This window comes from Ailuropoda melanoleuca, chromosome 4 (assembly GCF_002007445.2).
Source record: "Ailuropoda melanoleuca isolate Jingjing chromosome 4, ASM200744v2, whole genome shotgun sequence".
NCBI classification, from domain to species: domain Eukaryota; kingdom Metazoa; phylum Chordata; class Mammalia; order Carnivora; family Ursidae; genus Ailuropoda; species Ailuropoda melanoleuca.
The window spans coordinates 53,859,302-53,883,217 of NC_048221.1; the positions used below are offsets into that span (position 1 = coordinate 53,859,302).

Below are 23,916 nucleotides of genomic sequence, written 5' to 3' on the forward strand. Positions count from 1 at the left end.
AACTATGTGGTAGGCTATCCGGTCGATACTCTTTGGGAGGGTCATATTTCCACTTTTCTGCAATCATCATTCAAATTCACCCAAAATTATAGAGCTCTTAATATGTATTCAGTACTTGATCAAGATGATGCAGACACAAGATACTGTCCCTGCCTTTAGAAAAACTGAAAAATAAGGTAAAAATAAAGAAATGCTTTCCACAAAATATGGCAACTTTAACTTTTTTAATTCAAATTCAGTTAACCAACATATAGTACACCATTAGGTTTTGATGTAATGTTCAGTGATTCATTAGTTATGTACAATACCCAGTGCTCATCATATCACATGCCCTCCTTAATGTCCATCACCCAATTACCCCATCCCCCTACCCACCTTCCTTTCACAAACCTCAGTTTATTTCCCAAAGTCAAGAGTCTCTCATGGTTTGTCTCCCTCTCTGATTTCTTCCCATTCAGTTTTATGACAACTTTTATTATTTTTTGTTTTGTTTTCTTACTTGCATGTTATTCTAAGGTTTGTTCTTTTTGTAATTTAAATTCAATTAGCCAAGGTATATTTATGGCAACTTTTAATGTAGAGGAAAACTCTAGCACTGTGGAAACCCAGTGATGATATACATAATCCAGCCATTATTGGGAAGCGGTGGGACTTTCCATGGTGGGAGAGGGTGGGGATGGCTTCCGGGATGGTATGATGGTGAGCTTGAGTATTGAAAGGGAAAAGGAGTCATCAGGATTAACCCACTTATGGTGGTGACAGCAGTAGTGTTGGTTGAGATTGATGAAGGTAAGGATTTGTGAGAAAGATCATTTTTCTTGTTTTTCTCTTCAGTTATTTACAATATACTTCTTTTCCCCATAAATATGGGTGAAAACAACAAATTTCATGATGTTATTGCCATAAAAATGTCTTTTTCTTGGAAGCTGGCATTAGGATCTCAGCCAATAATGTCCTTCTTCTCTTCCACATCCTCATATTACTTCTTAAAAACAAGCCGAAGCCCACTGACCTATCATTCAGTTGGCCTTAATTCATACAGTGATGCTGATAACAGTGGGTTTTGTGGCTACAGGCATTTTGGGGTCTCCAAGGTTTTGGAATGACTTCAAAGTTGTAAATCATTTGTCTACTTGCATAAGTTGATGAGGGACCTCTCCATTTGTGCCACCTGCCTGCTGAGTGTCCTCCAGGCCATCATCCTCAGCCCAGAAGCTCCTGTTTGGCAAAGTTCAAACATAAATCCTCACATCAGAGCCAGTGTTCATTTTTCCCCCTATGGGTCTACAATATGTTTGTTAGTAGTTGCTTCATAATGTCCACTGTTTCTACTCCTAACGTGACCTCTGCCCGTCTTCTGTTTGAATCCTGTTCTCTTTGGCCCCAAGATTGCTTCCTCAGGCAAATATTTTTCACACTGTTCACCTTCCAGGATGTCGTCTTTATAGGGCTCATGGCCCTCTCAAGTGGGTACATGGTAATTCTCTTGTATAGACATGAGATGCTGAGGCAGACCCAGCATCTTTATTGCACCAGCCTTTCTTCAAAAGCATCCCTGGGAAAAGGTGCCACCAAAACCATTCTGTTGCTCATGGGTTTCTTTGTGGTCATGTACTTTTTGGATTGCATTGTCTCCTTCTCAAGAACGGTGTGGTACAATGACCCGGTTCATCTTCACGTACAGATTCTTGTGGCCGATGGCTATGTCACTCACCATCAGTCCTTTTGTGCTAATTAGGACCGAGAAACAAATAACCATGTTCTTAAAATCATTTTGGGAAGGAAAATAATTGTTTGATTATTGAGTGACAGATAATTTCTCTTAAGATAAATGAATTCACTGGCTTCCAAATGAATATTCATGGCATACATGATATGCTCAGTTAATTAAATTATATGGAGGTATGCTCTTACTGTTAAACCTATTCATTTTTTAATAAAGATTTTATTTTCTTATTAGAGAGAGAGAGAGAGCAAGAGGTGGGGAGAGGCAGAGGGAGAGAAAGAGAAAGAAGCAGACTCGCACCTGAGCAGGAAGCCTGATGTGGGGCTTGATCCTAGGACCTGGAGATCATGACCTGAACTGAAGGCAAATGCTTAACCGACTGAGCCGCCCAGGCACCCCAAATCTATTCATTTTGATACATGTTGTCAAGTACAGAATAGTTTAACCATAACCTTATCTGAGACAATGCAAGATTTTCATATTTCTGATCAGGGGAAGCAAGAGCAGACCTTTGAGGTGGTTCTTACTTGTCATAGTCTGAGTTAGTCCATACCACCTATAGGTACTTGATGGTTTATGGTACTTTTTAAAAAAACTACAGTCTCAGTGTTCCACATTTAGTCTAACTAGGTATGTAAACATTTGTTTTTCTGACTGTTTTAATTTTCTCACTTAAAGCCCTCTTTGAAATGGTTGAATCTTTTGTCTTCCTTTCTAGTTTTCATACTAATAAAGTTTTTGGAAAAAAATATTAAGAGCTGTTCAAGATTATATTAGCTAAGGTTTTTGTATTCATAGAGTGTTTACCCTTGAAGATTTGGGTTCACTTCCTGTCAACTAATTTCGGTAGCACAACACTGGTCCACCATGATTTATTCCCATGATGTTTTCTCTCAAGTGACATTGTTGGATTTCTTACTGCCCTCTGCTGTAGAACCGTGTGACTGTCTCATGCAAAAATTGTCCTCTATTTTCAGGTACATGCATTCCAAGTAATCTGATAAAGGGTCTGTATTCATTAAAACACTTAGGGATCTATTACACTGTCTAGGGCAGGAGAAGAATATTTGAATAACATTTGCATAAACAAAAAGAGCCACTCCAGTGACTCCTCAAATACTCTAATGTGATTTTTCAGCTTTTCTCCAAGTACATAAAAATCATATAGGATACTTGATATTTCCCATTTATCCTGATACCTATTTTTCGTGTAAATGAGAATTGTTATGCTTACCTCACACTGATTTAGGAGGCACTATATGTAATGATCCAACAGCTACAAATTTAGGACTAAATATATTAGAATTGTTTTTAAAAATTTTTTTTAGTTTATTTCTTTATTTTAGTAATCTCTACACCCATTGTGGGAGTCACATTCATGACCTCAAATTCAAGGGTCACATGCTCTACTGACTGAGCCAGCTAGGTGCCCCTAGAATTATTTTTTTTAAAGATTTTATTTATTTATTTGACAGAGATAGAGAGCTAGCGAGAGAGGGAACACAATCGGGGGAGTGGGAGAGGAAGAGGCAGGCTCACAGCAGAGGAGCCTGATGTGAGGCTTGATCCCATAAGGCCGGGATCACGCCCTGAGCTGAAGGCAGACGCTTAACCGCTGTGCCACCCAGGCGCCCCGCCCCTAGAATTATTTTTATGAAACATTGCATAGTGGCACATAGGTGGTATAGTTCATATTTTGTTTTTGCCCCCAACTATGGTCTCTCAATTTTTCTAGCAAGAGAATCAGTCTCTCTGATGGGAGATTCATTTCTTTGCTTGTTTAGTGCTGACATTGTCTAGCCATTAGCAGAGGTGATGACATATCACACAGGCCTGGACAACAAAAGTTCTCCATTGCTCTGGCCACAGTAATTAGATGAATGGATTTGATGTGACATAGGCAAATCGGATTCTACTCTGATGACACCATTCTTCCAGAAATAAGGATGACATTCTCTTTTTTTCTGGTTTTACTGAGTTTTGAGAGTTCTTGAGATGTTATAAAAAAACTCTCAAACTATCCATAATAGTTGTAATGGATTCTATTTATACTAAGAATTGCATGACATGTATCACAAGAATTGATTATTTGAGGAACATGGTGGGACACACCAAATGGAAAACTACTTGCATGTTGATTAAGAGTTATACGATGATTGCAGACAACCGGACTGAGAGCTGGTAACCTGAACCAAGACTTGTAAGTTGCCAAGAATCACAAATCAACATGTATCCCTCCGAGAATTTAGGAAATTCTAGGAAAATTCAGGAAACTTAGGGAAAAAATTTTAAAAGATATTATCATTCATATAGACAGTTATTTCAAGGTGCATGATATTCACGAGTGAAATGCAAGTTAGTATGTGTCACTCAGGTTATATTTTGACCCAGGTCAAGAATATTTAGCAAGATGCTAGAGAGGGAGTGATGCCAGTGAAAAGTACAGAAAAGGACGTCTGAAAATTTCCCTCTTCCTAAAAGCAAAGAGAAAAGTAGCAAATACTGTCAAAATAAATTCTGAAAACTCTGGAAATTAATCAGAGGCTTGTAACAATCCAAAGAACATTTATTCAAAAAAATGGCTGACTCTCAGTAAGAACAGCAAGCTTGATAGAGTTTAAATTTTTCTTGCTCCCATGTCCTCTTCCTACCTCTATAGTAGCCTTGAAAGCCAACAGCCCCAAACCATAGTAATCCAGGAGTCTGGTGCCAGAAGGGACAAATGGGATTGGAGTGCCTTCAAAACATCATTCTCAGAGAATTATCAACATTTAACCTAATGGTTCTCTGAAAGACTCCACCTGCAAAACTGCTTTTATTTGACCTGACTCTGAACTTTTCTAGTGAGAAAAGACCCTTCCTAAAGGGTATGTGTCAAAAATATTTAGAGATAATGGCTTCGCTTAGCAACTTTCTGAGGTAGTGAATTAAAGTTGGGGCAAACAATAACCAAAAGCTTAAAGAAAAAGCTGTAGTATGAAATGTCTATAGTGACTTTGAAAAGCTCCAAACACATTACAGGTATCTAGAAAGCCATATGCATGAATAACAATGTGTGTATGCCCAGGTCTAGGCACATATTCAGAAAAGACCTTGGTCCATAAGTTCTTGCCTCTGACCCTGAGGCACTTTGCAGGCTAGAAAGGAACGTTGTGGCAGAGTTATCAACTCAGCAGAGGATAACCATTGAGTACATGCCCCAATATGCACACATAACCACTTAGTAAAGACTGAGAAACATAAGTTCCAGGCATTTAGGATAATCTCTGTCCAAACACAATTGGCCACTAAATTAACTAACAGAGACTGCAATGGCTACACATGAAAAAAAAAAAAACACCAAAAAAACACAAATTAGTTTAGAAAAGCCAGTAAAGGGGCGCCTGGGTGGCTAAGTCGTTAAGCATCTGCCTTCGGCTCAGGGCGTGACCTGGGATCGAGCCCCACATCGGGCTCCTCCACTGGGAGCCTGCTTCTTCCTCTCCCACTCCCCCTGCTTGTGTTCCCTCTCTTGCTGGCGGTCTCTCTGTCATATAAATAAATAAAATATTAAAAAAAAAAGAAAAGCCAGTAAAAAAGAAATGAAACACAAAATAAAAAACAAGCAATAGTAACAAAGTATTTCTGGTAAAGGGGAGAATTTTGGTTTCTAGGACTGCTACATTATATTATTTAAATTGTTCACTTTTCAGCAATAAATTATGAGAAATGAAGAAAAGGGAAAAGAAAAAAGAAAGGATGACCCGTATGTAGGAAAACAGACAGCAATTAATAGGCAGTCCCTGAGGAAATACATGTATTTGACTTTTTAGGTACAGGCTTTATGTCAGCTATTTTAAATATAGATAAATAATTAAAGGACACGACATTTAAAAACTAAAGTAAGAATTATACCCCCCAAATAGAGAACATCAAGAAAGAAACAGACCAATTCTTCTCAAACTCTTCCAAAAAATTGAAGAGGGAACACTTCCAAACTGAGCGCACCATTAACTGATACCAAAGCCAGACAAAGACACTGCAAAAGAAAATCACAGGGTAGTCTCCCTGATGAACACAAAATGCAAAAATCCTCAATAAAATACTAATAAACTGAATTCAACAGCACATTAAAAGGATCAGACACCATGATCAAGTGGGATTATCCCTGTGATATAAGGATGGTCCAACATACAGAAATCAATAAATGTGATATACATTACAGAGTGAATGATAAAAATCACATGATCTTCTCAGTAGATACAAGACAGATGTTGTTTAAAGATACAAACTTACAACAGGTAGTAAATAAGCCCTAGAACCCTAACCCACAGCATAGTGGATACAGACAACATTGTATTGTAATCAAGAAATTTACTAAGAGACTAAAACAAGGATAATTACATACATAAGAATGCTGCTAATTATTACTATAATGGCAATCATATATATAGAAATGTATCAAATTAGCATGTTGTACATCTTAAATTTACATAATGTTATACGTCAAACATATTTCAATTAAAAAAAGGAACTGATGTAAACCACCCCTTTAGGAATGTGGTGGTGTGAGAGCAGGGGAGTCATTCTATATGTCTATGATTAGATCTCAGTCTTTTAGTGAGTCCATGCTTCTGGACTGTGAACCTTACAAGTGGTTTTCAGTGTTTTTCTCCCTCCTGAAGTGGGGACAGGATGGATCAAGTGAGCTGGAGTTGGGCATTTTCCTTATCTAGGTCAGTTAGGCTTTGATAATACCCTAGAAGTTTATCTCCTCTGTTTAACTAGTTTCCCCTGAGGACAGCACTTGTAAAGAAGAACTGAGCGCTCTGGCATATTTTAGGGTTTTTTTTCAAGATCCACGAATCAATCAACATGACACCCCACATTAACAAAAAGAGGTACAAAAATCACACGCTCATATCAACAGATGCTGAAAAGGCATTTGACAAAATTCAACATCCATTTAAGATAAAAACTCTCAACAAAGTGGGTATAGAGGAAATACACCTCAACACAATCAAGGTCATAAATGACAGGCCCACAGCTAACATCATACTCAACAGTGAAAAGCTGAAAGCTTTCCTCTAAGATCAGGAACAAGACAAGGATGCCCACTTTTGTCACTTTTATTCAACATAGTAGTGGAAGTCCTAGCTACAACAATCAGACAAGAAAAAGATATAAAAGGCATTCAAATTGGAAAAGAAGTAAAACCGTCATTATTTGCAGACAACATAATACTGTATATAGAAATTCCTAAAGACTACACAAAAATACTATTAAAACCAATAAATGAATTCAGTAAAGTTACAAAATTAATATAGATAAATCTGTTGCACTTCCATACACTAACAATGAACTATCAAAAAGGGAAATCCAAAAAACAATCCATTAGCTACACTTGTGGTGAGTATGGCATAACATATAAACTTGTCAAATCACTATATCCTGTACACTTAACATTCACATAACATTGTGTGTCAACTATACTCAAAAATTTTTTTCAAGAAAAGAAAACAATCCCATTTACAATTTCATCAAAAAGAATAAAATACCTAGGAATAAATTTAACCAAGGAGGTGAAAGACCTGTACTCTGAAAACTATGACACGATAAAAGAAGCTGAAGATAACACAAATAAATGGAAAGATATATTGTGCTCACAGATTGCAAGAAGTACTGTTAAAATTCCCATACTACCCAAAGCAAATTTACAGATCCAATGCAATCCCTATTAAAATACCAATGGCATTTTTCACAGAACTAGAACAAATAATCCTAAAATTTGTATGGAACCACAAAATACCCTAAATAGTCAAAGCAATTTTTTTTTAAATTTTATTATGGTATGTTAGTCACCATACAGTACATCCTTAGTTTTTGATGTAGTGTTCCATGATTCATTGTTTGCTTATAACACCCAGTGCTTCATGCTATACATGTCCTTAATATCCATCACTGGGCTCACCCATCCCCCACCCCCTTCCCTCTGAAACCCTCAGTTTGTTTCCTGGAGTCCATAGTCTCTCATGGTTCATCTCCCGCTCTGATATCCCCCCCTTCGTTTTCCCCTTCCTTCTCCTAATGTCCTCCATGCTATTCCTTATGTTCCACGTGTAAGTGAAACCATATGATAATTGTCTTTCTCTGCTTGACTTATTTCACTTAGCATAATCTCCTCCAGTTCCATCCACATCAATGCAAATAGTGGGTATTCATCCTTTCTGATGGCTGAGTAATATTCCATTGTATATATGGATTGCATCTTCTTTATCCATTCGTCTGTTGAAGGGCATCTTGGCTCCTTCCACAGTTTGGGTATTGGACAATGCTGCTATGAACATTGGGGTGCATGTGGCCCTTCTTTTCACTACATCTGTATCTTTGGGGTAAATACCCAGCAGTGCAGTTACTGGGTCATAGGGTAGCTCTGTTTTTAACTTTTTGAGGAACCTCCACACTGAGTCAAAGCAATCTTAAGAAAGAAGAACAAAGCTAGATTTATCACAGTGCCAGATTTCAAACTATACTACAAAGCTATAGTAATCAAAATAGAATGGCATTGGAACAAAAATAGATCAACAGAACAGAATGGAGTCCACAAAGAAACTCATGCTTACGTAGTTGATTAATCTTTAAAAAATGAGCAAAAAATATACACTGGAGAAAAGACAATCTCTTTAATAAATGGTATTAGGAAATCTGGACAGCCATATGCAAAAGAATAAAACTGGACCACTATCTTACACTATAAACAAAAATAAACTCAAAATGGATTAAGGGCTTAAATGAAGACCACAAACCATAAAGTTCTTGGAAAAAACTACAGGCAGTAAACTCTTGGACATTGGTCTGAGGAATATTTTTTTGGATCTGTCTCCTCAGGCAAGGGGAAGCAAAAGCAAAAATAAGCAAATAGGAGTACATCAAACTAAAAAGCTTCTGTACAATGAAGGAAACCACCAACAAAACAAAAAGGCAACCTACTGAATGGGAGACGATATTAGAAAATAATATAACCAATAAGGGGTTAATACCTCAAATATATTAAGAACTCACATAACTCAATATAAAAAACCCCTCACAAATAATCCAATTAAAAGTTGGACACAGGACTTGAATAGACATTTTCCCAAAGAAGACATTACAGATGGTCAACAGGTACATGAAAAGATGCTCAACATCACTAATTTCCAGGGAAATACAAATCACAACCACAATGAAATACTGCCTCACACCTGTCAAATTAGTATGAGACAAAAAGACGAAAAATAATAAGTGTTGGCAAGGATATGCAGAAAAGGGAACCTCATACACTGTCGGTAGAAATGTAAATTGGTATAGCCACTATGGAAAACAGTATGGAGGGAGCTCAAAAATTAAAAATGGAACTTCCCTATGACCCAGCACTTCCACCTCTGGGTATTTGTCTGAAAAAATGAAAATACTCATTTGAAAAATATATGCATCTCTACGTTCATTGCAGCATTATTTATAATAGCCAAGATATGGAAGAACCCATATCCATCAATAGATGAATGGATTAAAAGATGTGGTATATATTTATATAATGGAATATTACTCAGCCATAAAAAGAATGAAATCCTGCCATTTGCAACAACATGGATGGACCTACAGGGTATTATGCTAAGTGAAATAAGTCAGAGAAAGACCAAATACCTTATGATTTCACTTACATGTGGAATCTAAAAGCAAAACAAAGGAACAAATAAAACAGAAAAGGACTTATAGATACAGAGAACTATCTGCTGATGCCAGAGACGAGAGGGTGGAGATTGGCAAAATAGGGAAAAAGGATTAAAAGGTACAAACTTCCAGTTATAAAATAAATTAGACATGGGAATACTATGTACAGTGTGGAGAAGATAGTTAAAAATATTGTAATAACTTTATATAGTAACAGATGGTAGCAAGATTTATCATAGTGATCATGTCATATTGTACGTAAACACTGACACACCATATTGTACTTCAAGCTAACATAATATCGTATACTAATTATAACTAAAAAAACAATGAAATAGCGTTTGGCAGAGCTAAGATGGCAGAGAAGTATGAAGACCCTGCCTCATCCCTCCAACACAGCTAGATAAATATCAATTCCGAATACCCAAGAAATTGACCCAAGGACTGACAGAATAAACTGCACAACTAGTGGGAGAGAGGAGGCCATGTCATGGGAGGTAGGGGGTGCAGAGACATGATTTGGGGAAGAAAAGGATCACGGGTGCTGTGGAGGGGAAAGCGCTGATCACAGAGAGGAGAAGTGGAGAGAGGGAGAGTAAGTGAGCAGTGCACAGGGGAGAGCACAAGAAAAACATTTCTCCAAAGCCATCGACTGGGAAAATGAGAGGGGCTGATTTTTGTTAGTTTTTACAGCCAGTGGAGTTCAAAGACTGGAGTTTCGGAAGTCTGTGCAGTGGCTGGTATTGAGCCTGGCAGGCACTGTGGTGCTCCTGTGGAGGAGAGCAGAAGCCCCGTAGTGGACAGCAGCATATGAGGAGCCCCTGGGATGCACTGGGAGAGATAGTTCCCCCTTCTTGGAGTGCATCTGAGAGATGCAGGGACAAAGGAGTCAGGGGTGCTATTTTCCTCCCTTGCCCCTCAGCATAGGCGCAGAGACACCTGCTGAGGGCAGCTAACCTGGACACCAGCTATTTGCTGTGCTTTACACCAAAGTCCATACTCCTGCACTCTGGTGTGACCACCCTTCTGGGTCAAACCTGCATCAGTCCCGTTGCAGCGAGACCCTCCCCCAAAGGACCAGTGCAGGTCTCTGCCACCCTAGATCCCTAAAGTTTGAGTTTTGAAACTCAGCTGGCCTGGCTGGGATAGAACCCAAGGTGCACTGTGCAGGCAGGCAAGCAACCTGGACACAGACAGTGTGAAAACAGCAATCTTAAAAACATTTGTGATGCCTTTTGGGAGGGCTTCCCTGATAGCAGCAAGTACAAACTCCCCTCCCCAGGGACAAAGAAGCTCGCTGGTGCCATCCCGCCCCCACCCCTATTTTTGCCTCATGCATTTCAGGCCCTGTAATTAGGTGTAATTTGTTATCAATATCAAGCTGCCTTCCTGATAAAGTTTTGTGCTTTTATCATCGTGAAAAATCTCTCCCATTGTAGTAAATGCTTCATCTTTATGTTTGCTTTATCTGATATTAAAATAGCAACATAAGACATCTTATACTCACTATTTACAAGGTGTATCTCTTTCACTCCTTATTTAGTGCTCCTACTTTAGAAAACATACAATGGGACTTGTTCTTTATCCACACTGTCAGTCTTTGCCTTTTAACTTTATAGTTTAGATTATCGACATTTTTAAAAGATTTATTTATTTTAGAGAGTGGGGCGGGGTAGATAGAGAGAAAGAGAGGGAATCTCCAGCAGACTCCCCGCTGAGCATGGAGCCCGACATGGGGCTCCTTCCCTTGACCCTGAGATCAGGACCTGACCCGAAACCAAGAGTTGTATGCTCAACAGGATGAGCCACCCAGATGTCCCTCCTGCTTTTTTAAAAAATTATTTGAATACTATAACATTAGTATTCTAATTTATCAATTGGAATTTTGGCAATATGTCTTTGAATTATTTTCCTCATTGTTATCCCAGGAAAATTAATGTACATATCTAACCTTTTTACAACCTGCCTAGAATTAATATGTAGTACCATTTCATGTAAACTGTTAAACGTTTAATACCAAATTGGTCATTTATACCACCATCATTGTTGGAGGTATTACATTTCTACACAGAAAAATCCCCACTACACTGTGTTATAATTTTTTTAAACAGTCATGTGTATTTTAAAGAAATTCTGAAAAGGAATAAAAGAGGTGTTTTCTAGTTACCCATACATTTACCATTTCCGTGCTATCCTTTACGTCCTACACGTCCAAGTTTGCATCACACCTTCACAATGAAGTACTTTATTTAGCACATCCTGTACAGCAACTATGCTTGCAAATACTTCTTTTAGTTCCACTTCAATCAAAGATATTTTTGCTGGCTGTAGCGCTGTGCGTTAATAGGATTTTTTAAAAATAACACTTTAACGATATTTTCACTGCCTTGTGATATATATTGTTACTGATGAAAAAGCCCATGGTCATTCAAATAATTGCTTTCTCATATCAATGTATCATCTGTCTCTAGCTGCTTCCAAGATATTTTATCTTTGGGTTTCAGTAGTTTTATTATGATTTGCCTAAGCATAATTTGCTTCGTATTTATCCTGTTTGGGGTTTGCTGAACTTCAAAATTAATGAATCTTTTGTCACATTTGGTTAGTTTTCTGGCTATTAATTTTTCCAAAAATGTTTCCCCCATTTTTTCCTCTCTTATGACAATTAAATGTACTTTAGATCTTTTGATATCGTCTGGTAGGATCTTGAGGCTTTGTCCACTTCTTTCGATCTAATTTCTTTGATTCTCTATTGGTTGATCATCAGGTTTATTGATTATTTCACCTCTTCTGTCATTTCCAATCACTACTGAGCCCATTGAGGAAGGTTTTAATTTTCAGTTGTAAAATTTTTCAGTTCTAAATTTTCCATTTGGTTATGTTTTATAACTTGTTTCTCTCCTGAAAAATACTACCTTTTCATTCATTTTTAGTGTATTTTTCTTACCTAATGGATCAGATTTATATTTTATAAGTATATCATATCATAAATATAATATATAATATAGAAAATATAAATTTATAACTTATAAGAACTTATTTGTATATATGATCATTTCAGTATCATTTTTTAATCTTGGGTTCGGCTTCTATGTATTTATCCCTTAGTATTAGTCACATTTTCTGGTTCTTTATATTTTGAGTAATTTTGAATTATATCCTGGACTTTGTAACTATTGTGCTATGTTTTAGTCCTGTTATAACCCTCTGGAGAATGTTTTGTTTTAGAAGGCAACCTCCCCTATTAGGTTCATACTGTAAGTTTAGTTTCATCTTCTTTTTGTATTTGTTCCAATTCTTTTTGTATTTATATTTGTTTAGGACTGTCCCATACACGTCTGGGATTAATCTTAGACTTGCGCACTGGCACACAAAGAATTAGTTAGAGATGCTTCTCTGATTATCTTCCCTCTGGATTCACTCTGACAGTCTCTGGCCTTACAGGCCCTGATCTTTTTTCTTCTGGTCAGAAGAACATGATTTCTATTACCACTGTCAGATCAATTCATAAGATTAAAAAAAGTCACAACAAACGCATTCCTTAATCCCCATCACCTATTTAACCCATCCTCCCACCCACCTCCCCTCTGATAACCATCAGTGTGTTCTCTATAGTTAAGGGTGTATTCTTTGGTTTGCACCCCCTCTTCTTATCCCCCTTTGCTCATTTGTTTTGTTTCTTAAATTGTGATGAGCACTGGGTGTTGTATGTAAGTGATGAATCACTAAATTCTTTTTTTTTTAAAGATTTTATTTATTTATTCGACAAGAGATAGAGACAGCCAGCGAGAGAGGGAACACAATCAGGGGGAGTGGGAGAGGAAGAAGCAGGCTCATAGCTGAAGAGCCTGATGTGGGGCTCGATCCCATAACGCCGGGATCACGCCCTGAGCCAAAGGCAGACGCTTAACCACTGTGCCACCAAGGCGCCCCAAATCACTAAATTCTATACCTGAAACTAATATTACACTGTATGATTACTGGAATTTAAATAAAAGCTTGAAAAAAAAATGTTTAAGGAAAGTCAGGAGTGTGCATATGCCATGAGTTTACTTCAACATTTTGGATATCATGGTATCTGTGGGTCATTATCTAAAACCACTGGCAAATATTCTTTTTCTATCAGAGAATTCCACAGTAAGAGAAAAAAAGTTGGTCTCCTTTCTCCACAGAGTATTGATCAGGGAAAGCGACACAATTTAATGCATTCACAAACACCCACTTATATTAGCTCACATGAAGTGCCAGGAGAGAAAAGAACTGAACTCTAATTATCCACGTGTATCAAACTTCCTGGATCCTACACAACTGTATCACTGAGGTGCACATTCCAAATATCTACGTTCTTTATTTGTATGTCAGTTAGAATTACAAAGAAAGGTATTTACCTATTTCTATGCTTTATTAGAAAACATTCTTGGAGAATATGAACATTTCATAAAAACAAGCTAAAAGAAATTCTGTTAGTGTGTCCCTTACAACGGCCCTTGACAATGCTCACCGCCTGACTCACACATCACTGATTCAGGAGAGCAGGATACAGAATATCAGTTCAGGCATCAGCAGGCAGACCTAGGAGACCCTCCTCAAATAAGGCTCTGGGAAGTGCTTGGTGCTCAGAAGGCGCCTGGCTTGACTAATATACCAAGCACAAAAATCTCATTTTAAAACTGGAGAAAAACAGATATCTTCAAAGTGACTTGAAGTTCTGATCATAATGACATAAATAGTAGGGAAAATAGCATGAAAGAAACTTCTGAAACAGGTCATACTCTAAGAGGCCACACCGTGAAAGAGGAAAGAAAGGCTAAGTAGGCAAAACAGGAAATCAAAACAAAAGAAAGAAGCAAACAAAACAAAATATAAATGGAGTAAGAAATGTCAAAGCGAAATATGAACATTCGTTTGGAAAAATTACCACCAAGAGCAGTTAGAACTAATAGTGAAGGCTGAGGTTTCCTCAGGAGAAAGGTAACACAGCTAGATTCCCCTTAAAAACTTGATCAAGGAAGCAATCACTTTAGACATTGTGTCATTCTGCAATTATCTGAATCATGAATAATCATATGACACAGTGTCATCAAATGGGTTGTAAACTAGTGAAGAATGCTAAGGTCATTGCAATCAAGCCAGTGGTCGGAGAAGTGGAGAATGTAGTGAAGGAGGAAACTCTTTGCCAGACCCCAGTGCAAGTTTGGGCTAATGACCTTGTGGGTGGGACAGATTATAGGCGGAAGGAAGGAAGGATGAGCACATCTGTTTTCACTGTACAACATGAGCATAAAAATGCACATTTCTTAGGATGAAGATAATGTATAAATAATATGATTTATCTTCAGCACTTACAGTGTGCCTTCCTTATGTACATAAAAGGGCATATTTTGGTTTGTTATTATCATATAGGTCAATTTCATCTTCATTGTTGTCATTATAATCCTCTTCTACAAATTAAAGTATAAATGGAAAAAAAAAGGATCTGGGAGGTGAGATTGACAATGCACCACACATGTGGGTTTGGGTTGTGGATTTATTGGACAACATTCTCTACCTTGTGGCACATGGACCAGGGAAAGAACTATGGAAAAACAGCTGGCACACTCAGGGAAGGCAAAATCATCACCAACTAGATGTCAGTGTACAGAGCATTGGTGAAATATACCAACTACAAGGGAATGAAAATGGGTATTTGAAGAACATTTGAATACATGAATAGCAGCAATTTCCAAAAAACACACGGGTGAGAATTATCCATTGCTTTTGCAAATTTCAAGGATTGCAAAGTTCAGCTCAGGGTAGTCCCTGACACATGGGTATTTATAGTATCAATATTTTTACATCGATTTTGAGAAAAATCAAGAGAACAGTAATTATTATTCCAAACTAAAGAAACAGGAAAACCCCAGAGGTGCTTTATCATGAATATGAAGCAGTCATTACTGGGAAACCCAAACAGCCCTACATGAGAATTGGTTTCCATGATCCACCCATTAATGACATAAAAGTAGTCTTTCTTTTTTCCTCTTTAATTTAACATCATATTCTTTGTATTTTAGTAATGAAGAAGGAGATTAGTTCCCATTTATCTTATAATAAATTCATGATAAGATATAATTTAGAAAAAAATGTAAAACCAAAGCATAGAGATCAGGACAGATGAAAATATTCTGTTCCAAATTTTCCTCTAAATGAAACGGGTTCTGGCGTATGCTCAATGAAAAGGAAGGGGTATTTTTAAAATGAATAATATATGGAGAAGAGATAAATAGACAAAACGGTCTTTCTCCCCACCAAATACTGTAAGATTATATACTTAGGTCTTCTGCAGACAGGCAGGGGACGTTTCTATCATCACTGTGTTTTCTTTATTTTTTTGTGTAACTGCAGCCTCATTTCCACTGTCCTCTGATGTGGAGTTTCCTAACTGCAAGAGCACATAATTAAGTTCTGTCAGCATTAATTTGAAATTCGTGAAATTAAAACTGGGACAAGAAAGATCTTCATGAGAAAATACTGGTAAATATTTTGAAGGAATGTGAGGTTAAACTCTCTTGATAAAATGTTTTAAACAAAGAACCTCACTTTCTTCTTAACTTACATTATTTTTTAATAACCTAAATTAGAGGGTTGTTAGAGAATAGTTCTAATTGATTTATGAAGATGGGAGCAAAACAGTATTTTTAGTGAAAACCCAGAGCTAAAATTTATCCCTTCATGAGGAATATGAATTAGTAATGCTCTGCTCTAAAATGACAAAATGTAATGTCTTCCTTGAGAACCGAAATGGCAAGTAAATAAAAGTAAGTTTATTCAGAAAAAATATGCATACCTGAAATTAATTAATTCAGTATTTCAAATGAAAAAGTCAACTATTTTTATGAGTCAACAATTAAAGGACAAAATGTGCTTACAAGAACATTTCCTCATTCTATTATAGAGAAAACAATCTTCTGAGCGATGGGAGTTGATTAGAACTGAAGCTACCAAAAAATCTTACTGTTAAGACCCAATTTGCCTCTTTCCCCAGCCTGCCTAGTATCCTGTCCATGCACTGATTCTAAGTCTGTTGAATAAAGCGGCACTTACCCAGACGGACATGTGGGGTGCATGTGAGAAGAACCTTCGTAATTTAAAGGACAGAACATCATTACCTCATCTCTGTAGGCCCATAATTTTAGCATCTATGCAAACGTGACAAGATCTGGCTTGGGAGGACAGAATCATGGAGTCCCCGGTAAAACATTTTACCTGTCTCTTAATCATACTTTATTTTCTCCTGGAAAATAATGATCTGGGAAGATCTTTGCTCAAAGTTTTCTTTTTTTAATTAATTAATTAATTAATTTTTTATTTAAAGATATTTTTTCTTATATTACGTTAGTCGCCATACAGCTCAAAGTTTTCTATAAACTCCCTTGCCATATCTGTGTGGAAGGATCAGAAGAGTTACAATCGTGGTAGAAAACACCAGTTCTTTCATTTTTATCCTAAGATCAAATTAGTACAATCCCATTTCATTCTTTGGTAATGCCACTCTCTGGGGTGAGAGATTCCTGGCATCTCCGTGAACTCACAGTGGCTCTGAGTATCCTCTTTGTATAGTGTGTGATGGGCTTCCTCACCCCTAGGTTAATTCTGAGATGGAGCATGTAGTTTCTGAGTATTAGTGGTCATGCATTTCATGATTTCCAAAATTGTAGTTCCATGTTTCAAGCTGTGAGTCAATTTAAAAAAATGAATTTAAAAAAGGAAAATAAAAAAATAGAAAAATAGAGGCAGATCTGGAGGTTTAGAATTGAGGTAATCACAGGCATATTGAACATAATTAAAGCTGAAGCATAGCCCATCTTAATTAAACTCTATGAGGAATCTGAATAATCCAACCCTCATCCTAATGGAGGCAGGAAAAGGTTTGCACTTTCTCTGAAATAAAAAAGATAAAATTATGCTTCAGCATCAAACGTAGCTTACACAAAATTACATTAAAAATTATAAGACATGTGACAAAATGGGACCCCGTGACTTATAATCAAAAGAAAACACAATCACTAGAAGCAGACCCACAGGTATTCCAGGTATTGGAATTAGGAGATAGTACTTTAAAACAACTATTATCAATATTTTAAGGTTTAAAACAGATAGAATTGGTGAAAAGACAAATTATTTTTGGAGAGAAATGGAAACCTAAAAGGAGCTAAATAGAAATGCAAGAACTAAAATATATAATATCTACAATCTAAAATTTCAGATGCATAAACTTAATGGAGGATTGAATACTGCAGAAAAAAAATTTCAAGGAACTTCAAAACAAGTTAATAGACATCCAAATTCATGCAAAAAAGTTTTTAAAAATGAAATAAGCATAATAGGGTAAGAAGCATTCTAAAATATGTGTAGAGTTTCAAGCAGAAAAAGAGGGAGGATGACTACAGCTTTGTAATATAGCTTGAAGTCCAGAATTGTGATGCCTCCAGCTGTCCTTTCCTTTTTCAAGATTGCTTTGGCTATTCAGGGTCTTTTGTGGTTCCATACAAATTTTAGGATTGTTTATTCTAGCTCTGTGAAAAATGCTGGTAGTATTTTGATAGGGATTGCATTAAATGTGTAGATTGCTTTGGGTAGTATAGACATTTTAACAATAGCCAAATTATGGAAAGAGCCAAAATGTCCATCAACTAATGAATGGATAAAGAAGATGTGGTGGGCCTCCTGGATGGCTCAGGTGGTTAGGCATCTGCCTTCGGGTCAGGTCATGATCTCAGGGTCCTGGGGTCAGGCCCCATGTTGGGCTCTCTGCTCAGTGCTTGGTGAAGAGTCTGCTTGTCCCTCTCTGTTCTCTCCCTTGCTCTCTCTCAGATAAATAAATAAAAAATCTTTTAAAAATGTGTGGTGTGTGTGCATTTTAAATATATATATTTAAATATGTATATAATTGTGGGATTTATATGGAAATATAATGGAATATTATTCAGCCACCAAAGAAAATGAAACCTTGCCGTTTGCAATGACGTGGATGGAGCTAGAGTGTATTATACTAAGCAAAATAAGTCAGTCAGAGAAAGACAAATACCATATGATTTCATTGATATGTGGAATTTAAGAAACAAAACAGATGAACATAGGGGAAGGAAGGGGAAAAAAAAAGAGGGAGGCAAACCGTGAGAGACTCTTAATTACAGAAAACAAACTGAGGGCTGCTGGAGGGAGGTGGGTGGGGATGGGCTAGATGAGTGATGGGTATTAAGGAGAGCCCAGTTAGCATGAGCACTGTGTGTTATGTGTAAATAATGAATCACTAAATTCTACTCCCGTAACCAATATTACACTAAATGCTAACTAACTAGAATTTAAATAAAAACTTAAAACAAAAAAAAGAAAAAGAAAGAAAATGCAGGGGGAATATTAGAAGAAAATAATGACCAAAGTTTTTCCAAACCTGGTAAAATATATAGACCTAGAATCTGAACAAACTCTAAGAAAAACACAACGAAAATGAGACCTCTGCACATTACAGTGGAGTTACTTCAAAACAAAGAGAAAATCTTAAAACCAGCCAAAAAGGGGGACACATTACAATAGATAAAAAATTATAAGGAAAGAGAAGTTTCTATCAGAAATAATGCAACCAGAAGACAATAACCAATATCTGAAAAGCTAAAGAAATTTTTTTCTACAGATTTCTATATATGATGAAAATGTTTAATAATGAGACATTAATAATATTTTTCATATATAGAAAAGCTGACAGCATTAATCACCAACAGAAACAAATAAAATATATAACAGAAGATTCTTCACAATGCAGAGAAGGAATAAGTGATAGAAACATGGATCTACAGGAAGAAATGAATAACAAAAAATCATAGATCTGTGAAAAAAGTACCAAAAACTATGCTTTTTCTCTTTTCTAATTTCTTAAAAAGTCAAATGACTAAAGCAAAAAGAATAATAATACATTGTGGGATGTATAACATTTGTAGAACTAAAATATAGTATGAAGGGGGCGCCTGGTGGCACAGTGGTTAAGCGTCTGCCTTCGGCTCAGGGCGTGATCCCGGCATTATGGGATCGAGCCCCACATCAGGCTCCTCTGCTATGAGCCTGCTTCTTCCTCTCCCACTCCCCCTGCTTGTGTTCCCTCTCTCGCTGGTTGTCTCTATCTCTGTTGAATAAATAAATAAAATCTTTTAAAAAAAATAAAATAAATAAAATAAAATACAGTATGAAGGACAGAAATGCAGTAAAAGGAAGTGTAATGCAAAAGTTTTACATTATATATACATATTAATGTAAAACATTTACATTAAATATTAACTTATAATAGGGGATAGGTTAAGGATACATATTATAAGCCCTAGAGGGTAGTTTCCAAACTTTTTGCTCATAAGAACCCTTTCCACCTTAAAACTTATTAATGACACCAAAGAGGTTTTGTTGGTGTGGGTTATGTTAAAACTTACTATACTAGATATTAAACTGAGTAATTCTAAAACCATTTTATATTAATTCACCAAACAATAAAAAATTTTAGGAAATATCATGTTAGAAGGTGTTTCTTTAAATTATGTTCAGTTAGCCAACATATAGTAGTACATCATTAGTTTTTGATGTCCTGTTCAATGATTCATTAGTTGTGTATAACAATAATAATAAAAAATAAAGCAACAACAAAAAAGGTATTTTAATATGTCATTTGCAAATATCTTCTCCCATTTCATAGGTTGCCTTTTAGTTTTGTTGACTGTTTCCCTTGCTGTGCAGAAGCTTTTTATCTTGATGAAGCCCCAATAGTTCATTTTTGCTTNCCCATTTCATTCTTTGTAATGCCACTCTCTGGGGTGAGAGATTCCTGGCATCTCCGTGAACTCACAGTGGCTCTGAGTATCCTCTTTGTATAGTGTGTGATGGGCTTCCTCACCCCTAGGTTAATTCTGAGATGGAGCATGTAGTTTCTGAGTATTAGTGGTCATGCATTTCATGATTTCCAAAATTGTAGTTCCATGTTTCAAGCTGTGAGTCAATTTAAAAAAATGAATTTAAAAAAGGAAAATAAAAAAATAGAAAAATAGAGGCAGATCTGGAGGTTTAGAATTGAGGTAATCACAGGCATATTGAACATAATTAAAGCTGAAGCATAGCCCATCTTAATTAAACTCTATGAGGAATCTGAATAATCCAACCCTCATCCTAATGGAGGCAGGAAAAGGTTTGCACTTTCTCTGAAATAAAAAAGATAAAATTATGCTTCAGCATCAAACGTAGCTTACACAAAATTACATTAAAAATTATAAGACATGTGACAAAATGGGACCCCGTGACTTATAATCAAAAGAAAACACAATCACTAGAAGCAGACCCACAGGTATTCCAGGTATTGGAATTAGGAGATAGTACTTTAAAACAACTATTATCAATATTTTAAGGTTTAAAACAGATAGAATTGGTGAAAAGACAAATTATTTTTGGAGAGAAATGGAAACCTAAAAGGAGCTAAATAGAAATGCAAGAACTAAAATATATAATATCTACAATCTAAAATTTCAGATGCATAAACTTAATGGAGGATTGAATACTGCAGAAAAAAAATTTCAAGGAACTTCAAAACAAGTTAATAGACATCCAAATTCATGCAAAAAAGTTTTTAAAAATGAAATAAGCATAATAGGGTAAGAAGCATTCTAAAATATGTGTAGAGTTTCAAGCAGAAAAAGAGGGAGGATGACTACAGCTTTGTAATATAGCTTGAAGTCCAGAATTGTGATGCCTCCAGCTGTCCTTTCCTTTTTCAAGATTGCTTTGGCTATTCAGGGTCTTTTGTGGTTCCATACAAATTTTAGGATTGTTTATTCTAGCTCTGTGAAAAATGCTGGTAGTATTTTGATAGGGATTGCATTAAATGTGTAGATTGCTTTGGGTAGTATAGACATTTTAACAATAGCCAAATTATGGAAAGAGCCAAAATGTCCATCAACTAATGAATGGATAAAGAAGATGTGGTGGGCCTCCTGGATGGCTCAGGTGGTTAGGCATCTGCCTTCGGGTCAGGTCATGATCTCAGGGTCCTGGGGTCAGGCCCCATGTTGGGCTCTCTGCTCAGTGCTTGGTGAAGAGTCTGCTTGTCCCTCTCTGTTCTCTCCCTTGCTCTCTCTCAGATAAATAAATAAAAAATCTTTTAAAAATGTGTGGTGTGTGTGCATTTTAAATATATATATTTAAATATGTATATAATTGTGGGATTTATATGGAAATATAATGGAATATTATTCAGCCACCAAAGAAAATGAAACCTTGCCGTTTGCAATGACGTGGATGGAGCTAGAGTGTATTATACTAAGCAAAATAAGTCAGTCAGAGAAAGACAAATACCATATGATTTCATTGATATGTGGAATTTAAGAAACAAAACAGATGAACATAGGGGAAGGAAGGGGAAAAAAAAAGAGGGAGGCAAACCGTGAGAGACTCTTAATTACAGAAAACAAACTGAGGGCTGCTGGAGGGAGGTGGGTGGGGATGGGCTAGATGAGTGATGGGTATTAAGGAGAGCCCAGTTAGCATGAGCACTGTGTGTTATGTGTAAATAATGAATCACTAAATTCTACTCCCGTAACCAATATTACACTAAATGCTAACTAACTAGAATTTAAATAAAAACTTAAAACAAAAAAAAGAAAAAGAAAGAAAATGCAGGGGGAATATTAGAAGAAAATAATGACCAAAGTTTCCAAACCTGGTAAAATATATAGACCTAGAATCTGAACAAACTCTAAGAAAAACACAACGAAAATGAGACCTCTGCACATTACAGTGGAGTTACTTCAAAACAAAGAGAAAATCTTAAAACCAGCCAAAAAGGGGGACACATTACAATAGATAAAAAATTATAAGGAAAGAGAAGTTTCTATCAGAAATAATGCAACCAGAAGACAATAACCAATATCTGAAAAGCTAAAGAAATTTTTTTCTACAGATTTCTATATATGATGAAAATGTTTAATAATGAGACATTAATAATATTTTTCATATATAGAAAAGCTGACAGCATTAATCACCAACAGAAACAAATAAAATATATAACAGAAGATTCTTCACAATGCAGAGAAGGAATAAGTGATAGAAACATGGATCTACAGGAAGAAATGAATAACAAAAAATCATAGATCTGTGAAAAAAGTACCAAAAACTATGCTTTTTCTCTTTTCTAATTTCTTAAAAAGTCAAATGACTAAAGCAAAAAGAATAATAATACATTGTGGGATGTATAACATTTGTAGAACTAAAATATAGTATGAAGGGGGCGCCTGGTGGCACAGTGGTTAAGCGTCTGCCTTCGGCTCAGGGCGTGATCCCGGCATTATGGGATCGAGCCCCACATCAGGCTCCTCTGCTATGAGCCTGCTTCTTCCTCTCCCACTCCCCCTGCTTGTGTTCCCTCTCTCGCTGGTTGTCTCTATCTCTGTTGAATAAATAAATAAAATCTTTTAAAAAAAATAAAATAAATAAAATAAAATACAGTATGAAGGACAGAAATGCAGTAAAAGGAAGTGTAATGCAAAAGTTTTACATTATATATACATATTAATGTAAAACATTTACATTAAATATTAACTTATAATAGGGGATAGGTTAAGGATACATATTATAAGCCCTAGAGGGTAGTTTCCAAACTTTTTGCTCATAAGAACCCTTTCCACCTTAAAACTTATTAATGACACCAAAGAGGTTTTGTTGGTGTGGGTTATGTTAAAACTTACTATACTAGATATTAAACTGAGTAATTCTAAAACCATTTTATATTAATTCACCAAACAATAAAAAATTTTAGGAAATATCATGTTAGAAGGTGTTTCTTTAAATTATGTTCAGTTAGCCAACATATAGTAGTACATCATTAGTTTTTGATGTCCTGTTCAATGATTCATTAGTTGTGTATAACAATAATAATAAAAAATAAAGCAACAACAAAAAAGGTATTTTAATATGTCATTTGCAAATATCTTCTCCCATTTCATAGGTTGCCTTTTAGTTTTGTTGACTGTTTCCCTTGCTGTGCAGAAGCTTTTTATCTTGATGAAGCCCCAATAGTTCATTTTTGCTTTTGTTTCCCTTGCAAGAAGTTGCTGCGGCCGATTTCGAAGAGGTTACTGCCTGTGTTCTCTAAGATTTTGATGAATTCCTGTCTCACATTTAGGTCTTTCATCCATTTTGAATTTACCTTTGGGTATGGTGTAAGAGGATGGTCCAGTCTCTTCTGCAGGTATCTGTCCAATTTTCCCAGCACCGTTTATTGAAGAGACTGTCTTTTTTCCATTGGATATTCTTTCCTGCTTTGTTGAAGATCAGCTGACCATAGAGTTGAGGGTCCATTTCTGGGCTCTCTATTCTGTTCCATTGATCTATGTGTCTGTTTTTGTGCCAGTACCATTCTGTCTCGATGATGCAGCTTTGTAATACAGCTGGAAGTCAGGCAATGTGATACCCCTAGTTTTGGTTTTCTTTTTCAA

At 36.3% G+C, this 23,916-nt stretch overlaps 1 long non-coding RNA gene across 1 annotated transcript in view; it reads right to left on the minus strand.

Annotated features, from left to right (window-relative positions):
• Window positions 1-465: 465 nt before the first annotated feature.
• The window catches only part of LOC117801936, a 54,796-nt gene continuing 31,345 nt past the window's right edge, over window positions 466-23,916 (minus strand). Inside the window, exon 3 of the long non-coding RNA XR_004624789.1 lies at window positions 466-1,730. This is a non-coding gene — a long non-coding RNA (uncharacterized LOC117801936). The remainder of the gene's footprint in view (window positions 1,731-23,916) is intronic.